The sequence below is a fragment of the Psammomys obesus genome, unplaced genomic scaffold (assembly GCF_907164565.1).
Source record: "Psammomys obesus unplaced genomic scaffold, mPsaObe1.curated_primary_1811, whole genome shotgun sequence".
Lineage (NCBI taxonomy): Eukaryota > Metazoa > Chordata > Mammalia > Rodentia > Muridae > Psammomys > Psammomys obesus.
This window is the reverse complement of record NW_026596046.1, coordinates 2244513-2265656: the sequence shown is the minus strand read 5'-3', so window position 1 is coordinate 2265656 and position 21144 is coordinate 2244513. Positions and strand designations below refer to the sequence as shown.

At 42.9% G+C, this 21144-nt stretch overlaps 1 protein-coding gene across 1 annotated transcript in view; it reads right to left on the bottom strand.

The window, feature by feature from the left end:
- Otud7a (OTU deubiquitinase 7A) overlaps nt 1–21144 on the bottom strand; it is a 311702-nt gene that overhangs the window by 237388 nt on the left and 53170 nt on the right. The gene's annotated exons all lie outside the window — the stretch shown is intronic.

Sequence of the window (21144 nt, the reverse complement as noted above, 5' to 3'; positions counted from 1 at the left end):
GTAAATTAACTTGTGTGTCTGGGTTTCTTATAAAAGCCAGGAGAGATACTCATTGTCTACCTGCAGCTTAGGAGTGGCTCTGTCCTCCTGAAATATTTATTCTCCACAGGAGCTGGAGGGGGCTTCTAGGCCTTTACCCTGACACTGAGCTGGGGAGGGGACAGGTATAAAATGACCCTTTGATTCCTAGTGTTCACAAAGGCAGGATCAGGAGTTTTGGCCTGCTCAGGCCTTAGCTTCTAGAGCAATGCCAGCAATATATATATATATATATATATATATATATATATATATATATATATATATATATATATATATATATATTGCTGGCATTGCTCTAGAAGCTAAGGCCTGAGCAGGCCAAAACTCCTGATCCTGCCTTTGTGAACACTAGGAATCAAAGGGTCATTTTATACCTGTCCCCTCCCCAGCTCAGTGTCAGGGTAAAGGCCTAGAAGCCCCCTCCAGCTCCTGTAGAGAATAAATATTTCAGGAGGACAGAGCCACTCCTAAGCTGCAGGTAGATAATCCTGCAGGTAGAAAAGCCAGAGACAATCTCTCCTGGCTTTTATAAGAAACCCAGACACACAAGTTAATTTACTCAAGATTTAATTTTGTAAAAAGTCAATGCATTTAGCTTAAGTGAAATAGCAGGTCATTTCCTTTTCTCTCTCTAGTCACTGGTCTAACTGTGAATAAAGATCTATGGAAATGAATCTATGCTATGAATCTTCTAAACAATAAAATCTAGTTATTTTCATTATGTTTAACATTGAAAATGAAACTGTCCTATGAAAAGAGCAATTTGGGAGCAAAGGAGATTTAGATACATGCAGAGCTCTTGCTCCTCCCAGGTGGAGAGCTGACAAGGCAGATACTTGGTGCAGAGGGAAATGTCTCCTTGGCTAGTCTCTCTTAGCCAGAGGGTGACCATATGGTAGTGGAAGTCCTGTTCACTAGATCATTCACCTGAGCCTCTCCCAAACCCTGGGTAACCAGATGGTGGCCTAGTCCTTGTCCCTAGATAGTCCCTCTGCCACCTCCTCCCAGCCACATGGTGACTACATGGTTCTCATTCACTAAACACCCTTCCACCCTCAGCCTCTCCCAGCCATACCCCCCTCTTAACCTTTCCTGCTACTTGGTGGTAGAGGCCGTCATTCACTAGAACACCTCTCACAGGCCACAGTGGCTGGGTCCTCATTCACCTAACTCCTCTTGTGGGAGAGCTGAGTTTCCCTGAACGTCTGTAAGTAGTGCTTTCAGTTTTCTCAAAAACAGTCCTAGCAAGCCGCTTTCAGGTATCCTCACTGGTCACAGCCACTGTGCACATACAGCTGGCTGGAGGCCAGGCATGCTCCTGAGAGCTGGGGATGAGAACAGTCAGAGCTTTTTGTTTGGGAAGACAGCCTGGCTGATATGCTTCAGAATTTCTTCGAGCAGTAGCTCATGTTTAGGGTCAGGAATCCCACTAAGTACACACTTACATTGCATACCCTGCAACATAAGACTCAGTGCACATGCACACACTGGCAACACCCTCATTTTTGGAAGGTTTGGCAAATGCCTTTTTAGCATTATTTACAAAAGGGGGCTTAGAACACAGGGGCTTGGAACACACCTGGACCTCTCTAGGACTCAGTTTCCTCTCTACAGGAAAAGGAACACATTAATACCTGACCCCTAGAGCACAAAGTCACCTGTCACATGCCCTCCCTCAAGTACAGTGTGCCAGGTCTTTCTTGAAGATTGGCTGCTGGACAATTGCTTTAACTATCTCATGTTTTGGAGGCCCTGTGACAAATCTGAGGAATTCTTTTCCACACATATCTGGGTGGGCTTGAACAACCAACCTTTCAGTTAACAGCCAAATGCGCTGACCAATTATGCCATGGAGACCTCTGTGACAAATCTGTGGGGATGGTGCAATATCCTTATTTTATAGGAGACTCAGCTGAGGCTTAGAGATTTGGCTCCAGAATCAGTAATTTTCTTTCATTGTAGTGACCTCAACTGCACTTACAATATCTAACTCTATAATATTTAAGGCCCTCCTGAGAAGCAGAAGAATCATCAGTCTGTGTGTGTGTGTGTATGTATGAATGTATGTATGTATGTATGTGTGTGTATATACATATATCTACACTCCTGTTTAATTTAAGGAAGTGGCTCACATACATATGAGAACTAGCAAGACCAAAATCTGAAGGGCAGTTCATCAGCTGCATAGGGAACAGCTGACGGTGTAACCTGAACTTGAAGCCACTGTGAAGGCAGATTCCCTTTTGCTTTGGGGGACCTGGATTTCTTTTTTCTTTTCTTTTCTTTTCTTTTCTTTTCTTTTCTTTTCTTTTCTTTTCTTTTCTTTTCTTCTCTTCTCTTCTCTTCTCTTTTCTTGTCATAGAATATTTAATTGATAGCATGAAACTCATTCACCTGAGGGAAATGAGACTCACTCAAAATGAAATGATTTAAATTGCAATCACTTGTAAAGAAACCAATACAACCCTTTACAACCATGTTAATGCATGTCTGACCAAATAGCTTTGTATTGAAGCCTAATCAATTTGACTCATAAAGTTAACTATTGCACCCCCAGCATCAGAAAAGGAAAACCATGGAGTCCACAATCTTTAAAAACACCACAATGTAACAGAAAGAGAATTAAGGTAGGAAGTAAGCTGCCAAGTTAATGACGAACCACCATTTTTACATTACTTACAGCTTTTACGCTATATGTGATATAGAAATCTCCATTCTATGCTTGGATTTCGATAGTGACTTTTTTTTTTTTTCAAAAATCACGCCTATATAAACATGAAAAAAGAAAAGAAATAATCAAAGTCAATGAGTAAAGACTCCTTGGAGGTGTGGCCCAAGGTGCTTTGAGGGTGACTGGACCTTCCTGGAATCTTGTATGTGATCTCGGGATTAGGTAGGGGCTGCTGAGTATTTCCTAGGACAGTGTGCTGTTAGTTAATATCAACTTGACACAGACTACAACCATTTGGGAAAATGTCCTATCAGGCTGGCCAGTGGGAAAGCCTGTGGTGCATTTTCTGAGTTGATGTGGGAGGGCCCACCTCACTGTGTGTGGTGGCACCCTGGGCAAGTGGTCCTGAATACCATAAGAAAGCAGGATGAGAAAGCCATGGGGTGCAAGATGGGTGAGTGGTGGTGATTCCTTTTTTAATTCTTGTCTGTGTTACAAACTGGAACACAGATCCCAGTTCATGACTTTCCCTTCATAGATTCCATACAGAAATTGATTTTCATTGGAAACATATAAGTTCTTGTTCCATGGACATCATGCCTATGTGCTGCTGCTGTGCCTATGTCATTTTGCATTCCCAGTGGCTTTTGTCTTGGATGCAAAGTCAAGGGGAATGTTCTGAAGATCTTCCCCACAATCAAAGGACCCATAAAAGGGAATGGCGCTGTGCAGTCTGAGCATGCAGAGCCATGCTGGCCGCTCATGACTACCTCCTGGGCTTCAGTGTGGACTCAGTGAAATTTGAGGGGTGGTAAAGATTCACCTTAGAATTATGACATTGAGTTTATTACTGTCCTTACAGGTCATTCCTTAAAACTACAGACTTTTCCAAGGTTTCCTGACACTCTGTACTGATGTTCCTGACCTCTGGGCAGGGTCATCACACTCTTCCGGAGTCTCCTGACCCTCCTTCCTCCTATTAATGTTCTGCCAATGAGTCTGTCTCAGTTTCCCAGACCTAGAGAGCCTTTTTACAGTCAAATGCTCCTCCATGCATCTTGCTCTCCATAGGCAATGTGGAATTTCAGGGAGGAGGATGAAATGAGTTTAAGAACCATGAATGTTTTTGAGGGCTTCTCTGTGTAACTGATCCACAGGGCTTCATCCAGTGAGCATGAAACTGCCTGGAGAAAGCAAGTACTATCACACTGCAGACTGTTCATGTCTAGCTAACATTTCCTTATATAAACACAAGCTATCTACTTTATAATGGTCTGACAACATAGCCCATTTCTCTTGGGACAGAAAATTGCCAACACTGCCCCTTCCCTTTCAGAAGTGGCCCATTTTGAAAAGTATTTATCTACAAGATTGTAAATATTTTCTTTCTGTCTTTTTGGAGATAGAGCCTCACTATGTAGCCTAGGTTGGCCCTGAATTTAACAATGCTCCTGTCTCAGGCACCAACTGCCATCATGCTTGGCTAAGGATATAAATTCTTAAAGCACAAACTAGTTTGTCGATAAGTCCCACAGTCCTTGTATTCTTCTTTGTTCTCAGCAGAGTCATAATTAAGGAATTTAAAGCTGGAACATGACAGCAACTCTAGAACATGCTTCTCACTGTCCAAGAACCGAAGTTTTCTTTAGCTATTCTTCAGCATTGGAATCCATCTGAGGAAATCTCCACTGGCTGGACAGCTTGGACCAGACTCCTTCCTGGAGTGAGTCCCTGAGCCCTGGTGGGAGACATTCTGAGCCACATGGCCCTGGCTCCATGGCTCCATTAATGTGACATCTTTCCTGTCTTTCCTGAGATACTGCAGACCAGGCTGTAGCAACATTGCATTGCATGGCTCAAGACATTACCAGGAAGGAACCTTTCCCTCGCAGCCAACTTAGCAACACCTATAAACCTGAGTGTGAGTGGCCTTTCCATCTCTGGTGAGCCCCAGGAGATTTGCTTTGCTCAGGTATCTACCAGCTCTTTCAGTCCTGTTCTCTCCTCATGTCTTATCTGTCTTCTTCTCTGGAGGACAAGCTCCCAAACTCGGTATCTTTTGTTGTCTCCCCCGCTGTGCTTACAGCTCTGTTTTCATTTAGGCTGAATGATGAGCAGTCCTGTTGCTTGGGTCACATCAGTAGAAGACACTTTTTGCATTCCCAAAGAAAGCAATTGCCATCTCTGCTCTACTTAATCCCAAATCTCAATTCATGCTTACAAAATGTAAACTTCCATTCCACAAACAAAAGATGTACTTTTACTGCCAAAAGTTCGAAAGAAATGCTGGTGTGGGCATATCTTCATGTGTCCAGTGCTCCGACCTCTTCCCAGTACATTCCCCATGGAACACTGTGTGGCCACCCAGGATGCGGCAGGCTGAATGGCTACAGCAGCAGGTGTTTCCCTCACAGATGTAGAGGCTGGAGGCTGAAGACCATGCTGGCAAAGCTGGTTTCCCCTGAGAATTCTATACTTGATTCACAGACCAGCTATGTCTTCATCTCACCCTGTCTGCTGCCTGCCTGAGGGTCCCCTACATGGTGTCATTTAAATATAACTGTCCCTTTGCATCTTAAGGGGATTGAGTCTAAGATCTCAAAGGAATTTCAACATCGGTGAATGTTCAAGTCCCTTATATAAAATGTGTAGTGTTTATATTTATACTACACACACTCTTCTCTATATCGTTTTTTTTTTTTTTGCTTGATTTTTCTTTTATTTATTTATTTTTTTTTTTGAGATAGGGTATCACTACATGGCCCTGACTGGCCCAGAGCTTGTAGGAAGAATAGGTTGGCTTCAGACTTGTTGTGATTCCTTTACCTCTGCCTCCTGAATGCTGAGATTACAGGCACGTGCCAGCATGCCAGCCATTCTGTATTTCTTAACTCATCCCTCAATGAGTTATAATGAATACAATGTAAATTTTTTTTGCTGGACTTATGTCAGTGCTTAGGGAATAATGACAAGAAGAAAAGTCTGTTAATGTTTTGTATAGATGTAATTTTTGAAAGTATTTTGAGTTTAGCGGGAGGGATGGCTCAGTGGGTAGAGGTGCTTGCCTCCAAATCTGAGAACAGGAGTCAATCCTTGGGGACCCATATAGTGGAAGGAAAGAACTGACTTCTGCAGCTGTCCTGTAACCACCATGAACTTGACAAAGCCCACACACAGGCATGTAATACAAAAACTTAAACTTTGTTTTATCTGTTTGGTTGAGTCATATGTGCCTTTAGAAGGACAAGTGTACAACTCTGAAAACCCTAATACCACTGGAATGACACCTAAGGTGCTGAGGATTGAGTATTTCAATATATATGTGTTTTCAAGGTGCTCCATGTATAATACATGTGATTAAACCAGCAATTAAATGGAAGGTGGCTCCATTTTACAGATGCTGCTTTTGAAGAAGTGATTCCTGTGAGCTGCTTGATGCCCTCCCTACTGATGATTCTGAAGTTTTCACTCAACAAATACTTGCTCAGTATTACCAATGCCCACTGTGCACTTGGTATCCAGGTGCCAAGGGTGTGTCTATGGACAAGTCAGAGTTTATAGACTAGGATTATGAGATGAAGGAATATGTGCTTAGTGCAAAGACAATCCTAAGTGCCATCTCCAACACCAGCAAGAATAGACGCACACATAAAATAATTAAGGCAACCTCTGGTCCAGTAGTACTATGATGATGTCTGGGCAATGCAAAGGACAGAATAGAGGGTGTCTTTCAGGCACCAGAATTGATGTTCCCTAGCTGTAGCAACAGTGGGTCAGAGGGGGACCTAAACAGAATGGAGGATGACCAGTAGAAAGCATGCTCCAGCCCTTAATATGTGGGGAGTTGACTGTATAGCTTACTGAAGCCTGGCCAAGATTCCTGCTTGCTCACAATCTGAGGATGGCAGAACAACTGCAGTGGGTGTTTTGCGTCCTTGGCCTTCTGTGAGTCAGCAGGAGGCCTAGAAAGAAACTGCCCACTATGGGCTCCTGTTATTACTGAGATCCCTGTGCTTGAGGAACTGTCTAATGTGGCAGTGGGCAAACTGTAGGCCTCTTCATGTCTAGGGAGAACTGTGACCTCTTCTTCCAAGATTCCCTGACACAGAGACCCCCAAAACATGACCCAAGTGGCCTAAAGTCACCCCATATTGGATACAGATGGGTCAAGCTGCATCGGGCCTATGGTGGTGTTAGCTAAACTGGTGTAGTTATAGAAGCTGTTCAGGAGGGATTAGGGTCTGAAGAAACCAATAGCCAGAAGGCAGTCACACAATAGTCCAGAGAAAATATCATTTAAGAGTACACAGGATACAAAGTGAATAAACTGTAATTAATAAAAATAAAAAAGAATTGTTTACTACAAAAAATTTTGTGAAAATAAACCTATCACACACACACCCCCCCAAAAAAAATGTACACAGCTCCAAAGGCAAGCTGGGACTGTGGATATCCTCAAATGACACAGATGCCATTATGGCTTCTGGTGAAAGCAGAAGATATAAAACAGAAAGACAGGCTCCTAAATAAAATTGGAGAGCCTAGACTGCAGTCCATGGAGATGTTCCCCAAAGTAGCCCCATAACTGTTTTTAATGTGTAGATGAGAAAACACTCAGCAAAGGAAGCAAGATCCTCCATTGCTTGGTCCCTGTGTAACAGGCTTAGGTTGAATGTGTGTGTTCCTTAGAACAACTGTGGTTTGAGGTGGGGCTTCTGGGAAGTGACTAGGCTTAGATAAAATCATGAGAATAGGGACCTCATAGCAGAATTAGCACCCTCCCCAGAAGAACAAGGTTCTCTTCCCCTCCATGCACATCACAGCAGACAGGCCATGTAAGGACACAGCATGAAGGCATCCATCAGCAGGGACAGAAGCAGCTTCTCACTGGACACAAAATCCACCTATACCCTGACCTTGTGTTTCTTGCTTTTAGAACCAAGAGAGAAATGCCTGTCCTTTAAGCTACCAGTCTTTGCTAGTCTCTTATAACAGCCCAAGCTTATTAAGTCAAGAAGAAATACAGAACTTTCTGGCTTATACCTAATTTTTCTCAAATACCTCACTGACTACTGTTTAACTCAGGACACAGGGATCCCCTTTAATCAATGCATCACAGGCCAAGGAAGTGAAGTGGCTTAAACATACAGGTAGTGCCATGGAGTCCAGCATCTCCTCACATACAAGCTGACCTTATCTTCGGGTTCGCCAGGATACCACATTAAACTCTGATACAGGAACCACACATGATTCACAGAAACAGAGATGATGTTTATTAGACCAGAAGGCAGTGGCAAGGCTGGCACAAAGTTCTGACAGGCTGAGAGTTGGCATAGTATTTGTGGCCAGATGACTATAAATAACACAAGCCCTCAATGACACTGAACAATCACCCTGGCATATGCATAGATGTCTCCCATGATTGTCCACTCACCAAAGAGGAGACTTAGGTATTAGATCACTCTCCTTAATGGTGTTGAGGATCTTCAAGTAGGTATTGCTGTCACGTGGAACTTGCAGAGTTTGTTGAGCACAGTAGCAGCATGGCTCATGCTTTGTAGCTCTTATACTTCATCATGTACTTGTCATACATTATCTCATGACATCCTCTAGCACTCATGAATGGATCACACTTAGTCCCACTTTAAGATGAGTAAGCTGAAAGCGGGTGATGATGTTAATTATTTACAGTAAGATAGACAAGAAGTGATAGAAAATCTAGGTTCATTGTTTGTTCTCTCCCTTTTTAGACAGCAAACATTCACCTATCCAATCACCCATCCACCCACCCATCCATAGCTTGATCCTACCAATATACCCTCTGCATCCTTGATGGGAAGGGCTTGGGAAATTCAGCATCACAGACCCTTTACAGCAAGGACTTGAAGCTAAGTGGGATGATCAGGTTGTTTTTGTTTGTTTGTTTTATGTTTTGTTTATTTGTTGTTTTTTCAAATTAACATAAGCAAGAGTCATCTGGGAAGAGGGAATCCTAACTGGAAATAAAAAGTGATTCTACCAGATTAGGCTGTAGGAAAGTCTGTGGGGTAATTTTCTTGATTTATGATTGAGATGGGAAGACAGGTGGTCCTGGGTTATATAAAAAAAAAAAAAAGAAAACTAAGCAAACCATGAAACAACAGCCAGTAAGCAGCTTTCCTCCATGGTTCTGGCCTCTAGTTTGATTGCATTCCTGTTTTGACTTCCCTCAATGATGGACTGTGACATGGAAGTAAAAGCCAAATACACCTTTTTCTCTCGAAGTTGCTTTTGATGTGTGTTACAGTAACAGGAAGCAAACTACTACACCGACTGAGAAGCATGTGGTATATCCATGTTTTCAAGGACTCAGGTCTAAGGATATACCATGCAGTACCATGCAGCAGGTCTGATTAGACCCAAAGGATAAAGAGGAGGGAGAAATGAGTCCCAAGTGCATATCTGGGCCAAACAGCATCTCTCCTGGGATGATGGGCACAGACAGGCCTGCCTGACACACTGCCAAAGCCAACGGTTTTCCAATTGTAGCAAAAAAAGATGCCTCTTAAAACAGGGAATCCTTTTCTTTGAATGCATTCCCAGACCTATGAAGACATTACGCCAACCCTTAACCCAGGGAAGAGCCATAGCAGCCCATACCAACCCAACTCCAGAGGGTATTTCCTGTGCTCTCAATTCCAGCCATTTGTCCTCTACAAACTGCCCCTGTCACTCAAGTGATGTTCTTGTCCTTCTTTGCTTCACTGGCGCAAACTCATCCTTTATACATGAAAATGGTAGTCAATCTTGGGGAGGCCTTTTGTACTAGCTATGTTGGCTCTGTGTCTTCTTCTCACAGTTAGCATTCATGTTAGGGTACTCATTACTCCCACTACTGGCCTGATGGAAATAGAATGTGGACTTAGATTTTGTTCATTAGTATCCCAGATTTTTAGGATAGCACTTCAGATGAAGCTGGACTGAAGGATGGAAGGACAGACCAACGGACAGGTATTCTCAAGAAAGCTAAAATCACTCCTCATGTATGTGAGGAAGGCCAGTAAAGGGTTGGAAATGCAGTGATTCCATAGAATAGGACCTGAATAGCCCTGCCTGTGCTTATGTGGAAGTTCAGGCTATGTCAATTCCCAGAAAAGGACCCCAGAAACTGTCAGGACTTGCCCTGTTTTACTTGAGGTCCAGCCAAATCAGCAATCTGTGGTCCACCTGAGTCAACCTTGTGTTTAGGGTCTTGGACATGCACAATCTTACCACCCTGTGTACTCAGTATACTGAGCATCTTAGGGATAATGAGCCTAAAGTTCACCATGTGGTAGAGGTCTTGAGGCCTTAGGACTTTATGATGTCATCAGGAAAGATTTTCAGGACCCAGCAATGCTGCTAGCAGGGACAGAGGAACCAATCCACCCCCAAATCCTCATGATCTGTCTGAGGGCTGTCCCCAAATTCCCATTCTTGTTTCATGGAGCCAGGCCTGGGTCTTAGTTTTCTATACACAGGTCCATCTGGATCACAGAAATTTCTTGTTACCAGAGGTTTAAGCAGAGAGAGCTGGGAAGGCAGCACCATACCTAGCTCATACCCAAGGGAAAGGAGGCCCAGGGTTTAGTGTGATTGCTTCTGAGACAAGCAGGTAACTGAGGTAACAGATCACATCTACTGACAGGAGCTAGCTATCCTCAGGTCACCCAGGCTACAGAGTACTACAGGTCCACTGATGGACTCCCGGGGCCTTCACATGCTAGGCCAGAAATGACAACAAATAGAAATCAATCTCAATTTCTTTCTGTCTCCATCTGTCTCTCTATCTCTTCTCTGTTTGTCTGTCTCTCTCCCTTCCTCCCTCCCTCCTACCTCCCCCCTAATACTGACTATTATCCAGCAATTTCTTTATCTGAAAAGAAAAGAATCAGGCTTCTACGAATTGTTACAGAAAGCAACTCCACCTTACAATTAGTTTTCCTAAGGAAAAATCATTGGGGCACTGTGGTAGAGGCATGGCAGAGCATGGACCTGAGTCAGCCTCCTGCTTGCTTTTGGGTAGATGCAAGGACAGAGCCTGCTTGTAGCTCTTGGGCACTGGGGTGGGGATAGATGCTCTGCCTACCATCAGACAGGTCTGCATGAGTAGCTATGACTGGCTCCCTGCCCAATGGCAGGTGGCAGCAGGCAGCCCCAGAAATCAGAATCCCCAGAAGGCAGTTCTTCCAAGACCTGAACAGCTGGAGACTCCATAAGACAGCACCAGGCTGTTCCCAGCAATCCTCATCCAGGCCAGCAGTTACTGTGCCGTCATAGACATGAAACTATTTTTTTCAAAAGGCGGAAGCTTCATTACTGAACTAATAATAGTATTCTAAAGTATCATTTAAAAAATAAACAAATTACAGGAAATTGTCTACTTGGTATGTGCTAAGATTTTCTGTGGCTAAATTGTTTGTGTGTGTGTATGTGTGTGTGCCATGGGGGAAGAAGGGAAAGAGAGAGAACATGCACATGGGAATGTCATGTGGGAGTGTACACAGGCAATATGAGATTATTAAACTATTTTAAATGTATGACTGAAAACCAAGAGATATCAGGATGCCTTTAAATCTTGAACCTATAGTATATGGAGGTTCTTTTTATATAAATAATTATATTACAACATAAGAAATACAATAGTTACTATAGTTGAGATGACAAAATACATGTATACACACACACACACATACTCCAAAAAGCTGTCATCCACACAGGGAAGGTTCGGGAGGCTTACAATGTGATGATAAATCATACAAGCTTTGTGTGCTAATAATGCACTCTTTTCATTTTGCTAAAACAGTATAGTAGTGTTCAATCACACATTATATATGCCAAGATTCATATTAGAAGTAAAGTTACTGCTGGGATAGATTTGTGATGTGAGATTAAGAATTAAGAATTTGTGCTCATGAACTGATTGGCCTGCTCTTTGATCACCTCACTCTAAAGGGGGAGCAGCCTTACCAGGCCACAGAGGATGACAATGTAGCCACTCCTGATGAGATCTGATAGACTAAGATCAGAAGGAAGGAGATGGGACCTCTCCTATCAGTGGACTTGGGGAAGGGCATGCGTGAAGAAGGGGGAGGAAGGGTGGGATTGGGACGGGAGGAGGGAGGGGTTTATGGGGGGATACAAAGTGAATAAAGGGTAATTAATAAAAATTAAAAAAATAAAAAAAAGAATTTGTGCTCAAGGCAACATATGATATCTCACATGCAAAATATTTTATAGAGAGATGAAGAGATACAGTCATGTTCTCTGCTTAGTTATTCAGACATTGCAAGGTAATTACCATCTCTCTGCTACTAAGCGCCACAGCAATGCTTTCAGGACAATTTACTCAAGCCTGAATTCAACCCTGACTGGGAGCTGGGTAACCGCTGCAGGGGGTTCCCAGCTGCAAGGCCTGGAATTAACATCTGAATCCACTGCCTCTGGGAAATTGAGTCTGAGCTAGAGAAGGGTTAGCTGGCTTTTGTGGGTAAGCTCTGACTGAAGGTCAGCTTCAGGAGTCCAGAATGCGTAGTTGAAAGTTACTAATCTACACAACCAAAAATTGTGTTCTAGAGGAGACAGAGGCTGCTCAGAGGAGCCTGAGCTCCCATATCACTCAGCAGACAGCAGACTGGAGCTGCCATTTTCTGATTTCAAGGCCACAAAGTGTCTTGCTTCTAACTATCCTCACTCTGCTCAGAGTGTGAGGATGAGGCAACTTTCACATTTGTGTTGTTTCAAAATCCTAAAGTGAATTATAAAAAAGTAAAAAAGGTCATTTTCCTTCTAATGTTCTATGTTCAAAAAATACACTTAATATTGGAAAAAAAACTGTTGTATATTGCATTTGATGCTTGTTATTTATTGTTCTGAACTCACTGATTGCTCAGTTCCCTGAAAATTAGGTATCAATACACCAAACTCCCTGCACTGCAATCTTGGGGCCGTCCCTCCACTCTTATTGTCCCTTCGCTCTTATTCAGGACACCAGGAGCTAGACCCCAGGGGAAAAGCAGCTGTTTCTAGTCCTGACCTTCAAGGCCTCCACACAGAACAACAGAGCTGTCATTATAACCTGAGGTTGGCTGGCTGAGACTGGTGGCCTCATCTCAGGAAGTTTCTACAGAAAACCTGAATCACAGGGCCACCACTGTGACCCTGTGTAGGCAAGGCTCTAATGCAGGTGAGTGCCAAGGCCCTGCTGGGGCAGAATCAGGAGGAACCCCATGCAGACTCACATCTTCATAGATGGGTAATGGCCTCAAATACAGAAAGGAGGGATTGGTTCTAGAATTCTGTGGCACAGTGGGTGTCTGAGAGTTACTGCAATTCAGGGTGTAATTTGCATACCTGGAGGGTCTGAAGGTTCCAAGCACATAAAAATGGCAAATGTTTTGAAGATGTCTGGTGTTTTAAATGAGAATGGCACCCAAAGGCTTACATGTTTGAATACTTGATCCTTAATTGGTAGAATCTTTTGGAGGATTAGGAGGTGTGGCCTTGTTAGAGGTGGAGTATCACAGGAGCTGGCTTTAGGTTTCAAGGCACTCCACGATCCCTATTGTGAGCGCTCTGCATTTCCTGCTGCCATGCTTTCCTCCACCCTCACGGACCTCCTTTACCCTCTGGAACTAAGTCCAGTTAAACACTTTCTTTTATAAGTTGTCTTGGTCATGGTCTTTTATCACAGCAATAGAAAAATAGCTAACAGAAGATGGAAGTCACCCTGAATTGATAATTACATAGCACATGTAGCTGGTTATCTATAATAACCATAAATATGTAAAAATATGTCAATTTAATTTTTAATTTAATTTTAGAAAAATATACCTTCTAGCATGAGCAATAAGCTCTGACCCTAGAGAGGCATGATACAGTGCGATATGTCTGTAACACAGATCTACTGCTTCCTCACGGTGCTTGGTATGGGTATGATGGTTAGGGGCAAGCTTAACCAGCCCTCTGAACTACAGTTGGGGTGTGACTGGAGTATAAGACAAAACATAGTCTGTCTTGCTTGAAATAAGGTAATGCAGCCTAGCTTTAGTGCAATGGTAAGGTTACAGCCCTGTACAATTTCATAAGACTCCAGCTTTCACGACACACACACGCACATGCTCATGTACACGTGCATGTGTATAAACAGCCCCCTACTGACCCCTTGAATTGTACTCCACAATGGGGGAGCCGAGGAAACTTTTTCTTGCTGAATCTCAGAGCTGGCTCCCCACTCCTTCCTACTTCTCCTTTCTCTTTCCACCCTCTGCTAAGGACCTCAGTATGTGACACTGATGGGGTCTGGCCATTGCTGCTGCTGCATACTTCCCCTGTCCCCTCTTCCTCAGGATGGGGCTAGGGGCAGATTGGCTCAGTCTCAGCCATGCCAGAGTTCCCTGTCCAGCAGACATTGATGATTCCAAGGACATCATCCCACCACCATAGGTAAAAGTATCTATGATTAATGATAAAGACTAGGTGTGTCAACTAACTGGTAGGGCTGATGAGCTACTATATAGTAAATTATAGAAGAACTGTTCACGATTTAGACAAAAGGGATCATTAACAAAATAGTGGGGACAACTTGAAATAACCATCCAGGAAAACCGTGCAGGGGCCAGGGAAGAAGCCAGATGTCAGAGAGTAGTTGTGTGCTATAGCGGCTCCTCAGCCAGCTGGACCTCAGAACGGCCAGGAGCCACCCCAGAACTTATACTTGGTCCCTCCCGAAACACAGCTCCTGAGAAGGTCCAAGGGGGTACAGGGTCAGTATGAAGGCTGAAAGCTAGCACCCCAGAGGCTGCCATGTGCAGAAGGGGGGCCTGAGACTGGCTGGAGGTCAACTGAAAAACATCATGAAACAATTATAAAAAACAATAAGTAAGACTATATATATAATGTCTAGTCTAAATGTATTTAGCAATCTTGAAGAAAATATCTATCCTGTCTATGAGAGTTTAAAGTTTTGTACCTAAGTTATTTATTATAATTTGTATCTATCAACCTGAAAACATATATCTTGATGTAAAACATTTTTTTTTTTGATGCCCAAGACAGATATACCTGATTGGTTAATTAAAATGCCTAAAAGCTGGGCATGGCAGAATTGGGTAGGTGCGTCGAAGGTTCCTGGCCTTTGGGTTCAGGAGAATCACAAGAAACAGACAGAGAGATGAGAAGAGAGGAGGAAGGACGCCTTGATGGGTTAGTGTGGCGAAGGACTGTGTGGGTTGGGAGGAAGGACTGCAAGGATGGCGTGGGTGGAAAAAGCACCAAGATAAAAAAAATAGATATATAAGCAAGTATTTATAAGATTATGGATGGAAGGTAACCCAGTTAAGAATGGTTAAGATGGATGGCATTAGATGGGGGCTGGGAGGTGCATGGTGTGGTTATTGAGAGATCATAGGTGGAAATATCTGCCCAGCCCAAGGAGGGTAGACAATTATAAAATCTAAAATAATAATAATAATAAACAAAAAAAGAAGAAGAAGAACGAAAAAAAAGAAAAATACCATACAGGCACAGACTGCCTGTAACTTGGAGAATGGACACACAGGGCATAGCAGCCTGCACTGGAGGCGCCGTGAAGCTCTTGGAGCTCTGCTTGGGCCCCTCTCAACTCTCCTCAGTACCTACTGAATGCTCTGAAGTTATCTATCATGTAGGATCTTATATACAAAAAGGTCAGCTGGGGCTCCACACATGCCTATCTTTCTTCTTTCTCTCCCCACAGATACTTTTACTGTCCATATAAATCAAAGATCAAAGAGAACATGGGAGTATAGCAACTGACAAGTGAATTTTGACATAGGCACATGTAGGAACTAACATTTTATATCTGGTAAAATCCAGGATTCGGTGGCATCACCTACCTACCTGTATCTAGATTTCCATAAGTACAAGGACTCTTAGAGTACCAGGATGGGTGTTTCTCAGATGGGGGAGCTGCCTGGAGGTTCAGACTTTCCTCATTGAGGCTGATAGCTGCGGGCACTTCTGTATCTCCCTTAAAGCCCAACAATAGGAGCCAATGTACACATGCACTTCATTAACACCAATAGAAGCCAGCTGGCAATAGAGTCAAGGGTGAGGTGAGCGACACAGGTGAGGTGAGTGACTTCCAAGGCCCCTTTTGCTTCTGGAAAGTTTCCAGTAACATGTTATTAAAATGACTTAAAGATGGCTTTTGTATGGAAATAAACAAAAAGGGTATCAGTGATTTGGGAATTTTGGGGTCTGCCTAGGAATTACACTCTAGCAAATATATAATGACACCAACCAAAGTGCACAGTGCTTTGAGAAAGGGACTGCCTAGCTTCCAATTTCTAAACTTTTTCAGGTTTATTCAGTCCAGAGAACTAAGGGTTCTATTCCTAGGGTTAATAGTTTTGGTAAGAGTTGAGTTGGTGGCACAGGCCTGTCATATTTGAAAGCCTGAGGCAAAAGGACTGAGGTTTCAAGGCCTGCCTGGACTACAGACTGAGTCTGAGGATAACTTGGACAATGTAATGAAAAAACATGCCTAAAATAAATATGAAAGAAAGGGATGAAAATTATCTTAGTAAGTATTCTATTACTGTGAAGAGACACACTGACCAAGGCAGCTCTTAAAAAGAAAGCATTTAACTGGGGCTTCCTTACAGTTTCAGAAGTTTAGTCCATTTCTTTCAGGATAGGGAACATGGTAGCATGCAAGCAAGAATGTGTTGGAGAAGTGGCTGAGAGTTCTATGTCTGGATCCACAGACAACAGGAAAAGAAGACACTGGGCCTGGCTTGAGATTTTGAAACCCCAAAGCCTCCCCCCACCCCCGTGATATCTCCAACAAGGCCACACTTCCTAATCCCTATCAAGTAGTGCTACTCCCTGATGACCAAGTATTCAAATATATGAATCTCTGGGGGCCATTCTTATTCAAACCGCCACAAGAATATATCTCAGTAGTGGATACTTGCTTACCATGCAGGCCTCGGTTCCATTCTCAGTACAGGAAAATAAAATATGCTGTGCAGTGACTGTTTTGAAAAATTTTTTTAAAGCAGCAATATTATGAAGAATATGTTTTCATTTTAATCCCAGGTATGGGGATATGGGGCTGCTTTGCAGTAGCTGACTATGATTTGCCTTGTGCTCTAGCATAGGTGTGATTTCTCCCAGCTACAGATAGTTTCTGCAATTGTAGGACATTTGGAATTCTGGGGACTTTTCAGAGGGTATATAAATGCTAGGGTCCCAGAGGTGGTGTGTGTGAGTGGCTGGTTGGCGGTTGTATGCTGTTAGTTGCTGTTGGTCACTGTTGGTCATCGTTTGTTAAGTAGTTATGTCTTGTGCAAAAAAAGAAGATCAAACTTGCCCTAAGGGGCTCAGTGCTCCTAATCAGCAGGAAGCAGCCTAACAACATTGCTACCTTTCCTCTCTACCTTTTTTTTCTCTCTTATCTAGTGTTAGGGTGTTGAAAGGGAGGAAGAGAAGGGGTAAAGGAGGGTAGAAAAAGAACCCACAAAATAGTAAATGGCAGCTACAGTGTTGGGTAGGATTTTTGCATTATCGGCACAATATTTCTGGTTCTCATTCAGTCTGAAAGTGTGTGCTTCACTTTGTAGTGATCTCTTGTCTGGCTTTTCCCTAGAGCCTCATTTATGTGATGTTCAAGAGTTTAAAGTAGCACATTTGGACAAATGAGAGATTCTCATGAATTGCTAAGTCTGTTGGTTTTGCCAACACATTTAAGAAGAGCCTATTCTAACCCAACTTTTCACCCACAGGAAAACAGGTCAAGCTCAGTTTAGTGAGTATACTGAACCAGGTATTTGGGCCTTTGTGTTAAAACAGACTTACTCCAATTTCTACTTAAACCGCCTGATTTCATGCAGATTCCTTTGGAGGGTCTGCACAGACCAGAAGAGTCAGGGACCTTTACCATACTGAATGCAAGGGCAGAACACCCCATTACTCAGACACTAGGCCTTGTCCTAAGGTCACACATAGAAAATTCATAGTGTTGTAAAGATTACATATCAAAATGATACCAAGAAACATGACCATAGGGAATTTTTCAGTTGCTGAAAAATAAGCTAAACCTGAAGAAGCAAGGCTCATTGTGGGAAGGGGTGCTGACATCTGTCCATGCTTAAGGCAGCTCTGAGGGCACGGCAGAACCTGGAGACACAGCCAGGTGCAGATACATGAGCATGCTGTCACCCCTGCCCTTACTCCACTCCTTCCATCAGTGTGATGTATACTTGCTTTTTTTTTTTTTAAAGAAGTAGATGGGGGCCTTTGTTCCCACAGCCACTAGAGCCTTCCCCGCTCTCACTAACAGCCACAGTTACTCAGAGCCAACTCAGCACATTTCACCTTCCTTTATTTGATATTTCTCATGTCTCTTTGTAAATAATGCCTAACTTAATCCCCATATAAGCTTAGTAGGTAAAATTGACCTAAGAAGTTAACGTGCTCTTACATCTATGAGAATGGACCCTTTATTATTGAATTCCACATTCCTCATGTTTCTCTTCTAAAATACACACACACACACACACACACACACACACACACACACACACACACATACACACACAATGTTCAACTGTGAAGAGGACTAACACAGGTATTCGACTCTGTCCATGTGAATCATTGGGAGTTACTAGTCTACCCAGTTAATGAATGCATTAAATGTGTCTCTTTGATTCCCATGTCATGCTCCTATTAATAATCACCTACTGGCATTTTCTCTGTCTATTTCCAAATTGCCTCAAAGAGCCATCACACAAAAGGCAAAAACATTTCCATTCTCTTTTCTGGCTTTCAAATGGATGAGGACTCACATTCAAGGCTTACAGTCCTTTTGACAGGTTTATAGCAAGAGTTACTATTGGCCTCCAGTGGCCATGGTGGCAAAGCTCCCTCCCCCCACCTTCTCTAGTGCTTGTTTGGCATGCATGCAGAAGCAGAGACCATGGGCACCTTTCTTCCAATAACTACAGTGAGCTTAGTCTATTATATTTTTCCAGATATCAAATGGATCGAAACTCACAGGTCTAAATAAACAAATGGGAGAGAGAGAGAGAGAGAGAGAGAGAGAGAGAGAGAGAGAGAGGAGACAGGATTGGACTTTCACAGACTACTGACAAGTGTAAGTGCCCTGTCTTTTCACCTGAATTGTCCCTAAGAACTGAAGAGAAACTTAGCAATGTAGAGACTCTTTGCTTGCCACATGCTGATTTGTATTTACTGATCTGGGAATCTTCTCTGCCTTCTGGTACCATTTCATTTATCTGTTGAAGCTCTTGCTCTCAAAGTAGATAGTACTTTTACCTAGAGAAGGAGCCAGAAGAAAGAACATCCCAATATTTTTTTCACACGGTTGAGCTGTAAATGCCTAGATGCGATCAGGTGAAAGGCTGAACAACAAGGCACAGCACAGCAAGATCTACTAGTACAGATTTGAGCGAGGATGCCTGCCATGGGCTCAGGTGGTTGAATACTCCGTCTCTCATTGATGGGACTGTCTGAGTAGGTTAAGAAGGGGGAAGCATGTCGTGGGTTGGAGATGGGTTAATGTTTCAAAGCCACATATCATTCTTAATTCTCTCCCACTGCTTCCTGCCAGCAGTCTGAGATGTGGCTCTTAGCCTGCTGTTCCAGCTGCCATGTTTGCCTGCTGCCATTCTTCCCCAGAATGGTGGTGATGGATCTTATCACTCTGGAATCATAAAGACAAACCTTTCCTTCTGTAAGTAGCTTTGGTCATGGTATTTTATCACAGCAATATAAAAGTAATTAATACAACATCCAAGAGTACAATAGTTGCAATTATATTTGTGGGTAACTAACAGCCCCTTAATTAAACTTAATGCCCTCTTTATATGAGAGAATCTATGCCTGGTCCTGTGAACCTAAGCAACTATCTGTGGCTCATGAGGGCACAGACTATAAAGGAGAATCTACTACAGCCAACTTCCTAAACCAGTATAATTGCAAAAGAGGATGGGGCAGGAAGATTGTAAGAGCCAGAGGACCAGGATGTCTACTACATCTTCTATATGTGAGAGTGAATTGCAACCATAAATCTTAACAACATGGTTTTCTCAACAAGACCAACCAATGAAAGCACTAGTTGACAGTCCAATGTGAATGTGGAAAATCTGTCACAGAGCTCCAAGCCTCGATGAAAGGCTATAAGTAATTAATTGCTGCTAAAAGAGGGAGAATTAGTCTTCATTAGGGATGAAACCCTTAGTAGGTTATCCACTCTCCTAGGAGATATGGATATAGGAGAGCAACACTAAATGTACTTAGCAGGTTATCTATCTATCTATCTATCTATCTATCTATCTATCTATCTATCTATCTAGTTATCATTTATCTATCACCCATCTAACCATCCACCTATCTGTCTGTCTATCTATCTATCTATCTATCTATCTATCTATCTATCTATCTATCCATCCATCTATCCAAGGAGCCTTTCACTTTGTTTTTATGAGCAGGGTCTCTGACAGGCCTAGAGTTTGTCAAGTAAGTTAGGTTGGTGTCAAGTGGGCTCTGGGAACTGAACTGATTCTTTACACTTGCCTTGTAAATACCTTATTAAAAATTCAATTAAAAATGGCCAATTCATCACCAATTGACACACACACACAAACAAACACACACAAACACATACAAATGTCAAAGCAAGAAAGTACAAGAGCCAAGCCATCTTCCTAGTGGAATGACTCTGCACTTTTGTTCCATGAGTCCCTGTGGGGCTCCAACCTGAAACACAGTCTGACACTGGTAACACCATCTTCAGGTTCACAGCAAAAACTTCATCCACATGAACACTTTCAGCAGCCTCAGGCGAAACACACTTTTAGGAAACAGTTGGTGGGTGCACAAGGCATTTGATGAGATTGGTCCAGCCCAAGTGTGGGTTATTCTTCATTCTGGGACTCACTGCTTTCTGGATAAGTCCTTGTCAGTCCCGGCTGTGTATTCATGTGTTTACCATGGACCTTGTTTTACATGCTTAGAAGTTTAAGAGTAGGAGAGCATGGTATTAATTTAATTTTTAAAGATAATTTTATATGTATGAGTGTTTCACCTGCATGCAAGTCTGTGTACCACATGCATGACTGGTGTCCTCAGTGGTCAGAAGACAGCATTGGTTTCCTGGAACTGCAGTTATGGGCTGTTATAAACCATCATGTGGGTACTGGGAACTGAATGTAGGTCTTCTGTAAAAGCAACAAGTGGTCTTCACTGCCGAGCAATCTCTTCAGGCTGTCTTCCCTTATGTTCTTAAGACAAGGTCTCAATAGAGCACAAGCTAGTGTCAATCTCATCCTTCTGCTCAGCCACCTAAGCGTTGAGGTTACAAGTGTACACCATTATGCCTGCCTGCGTTCCTTGATGGATTCCAGAAC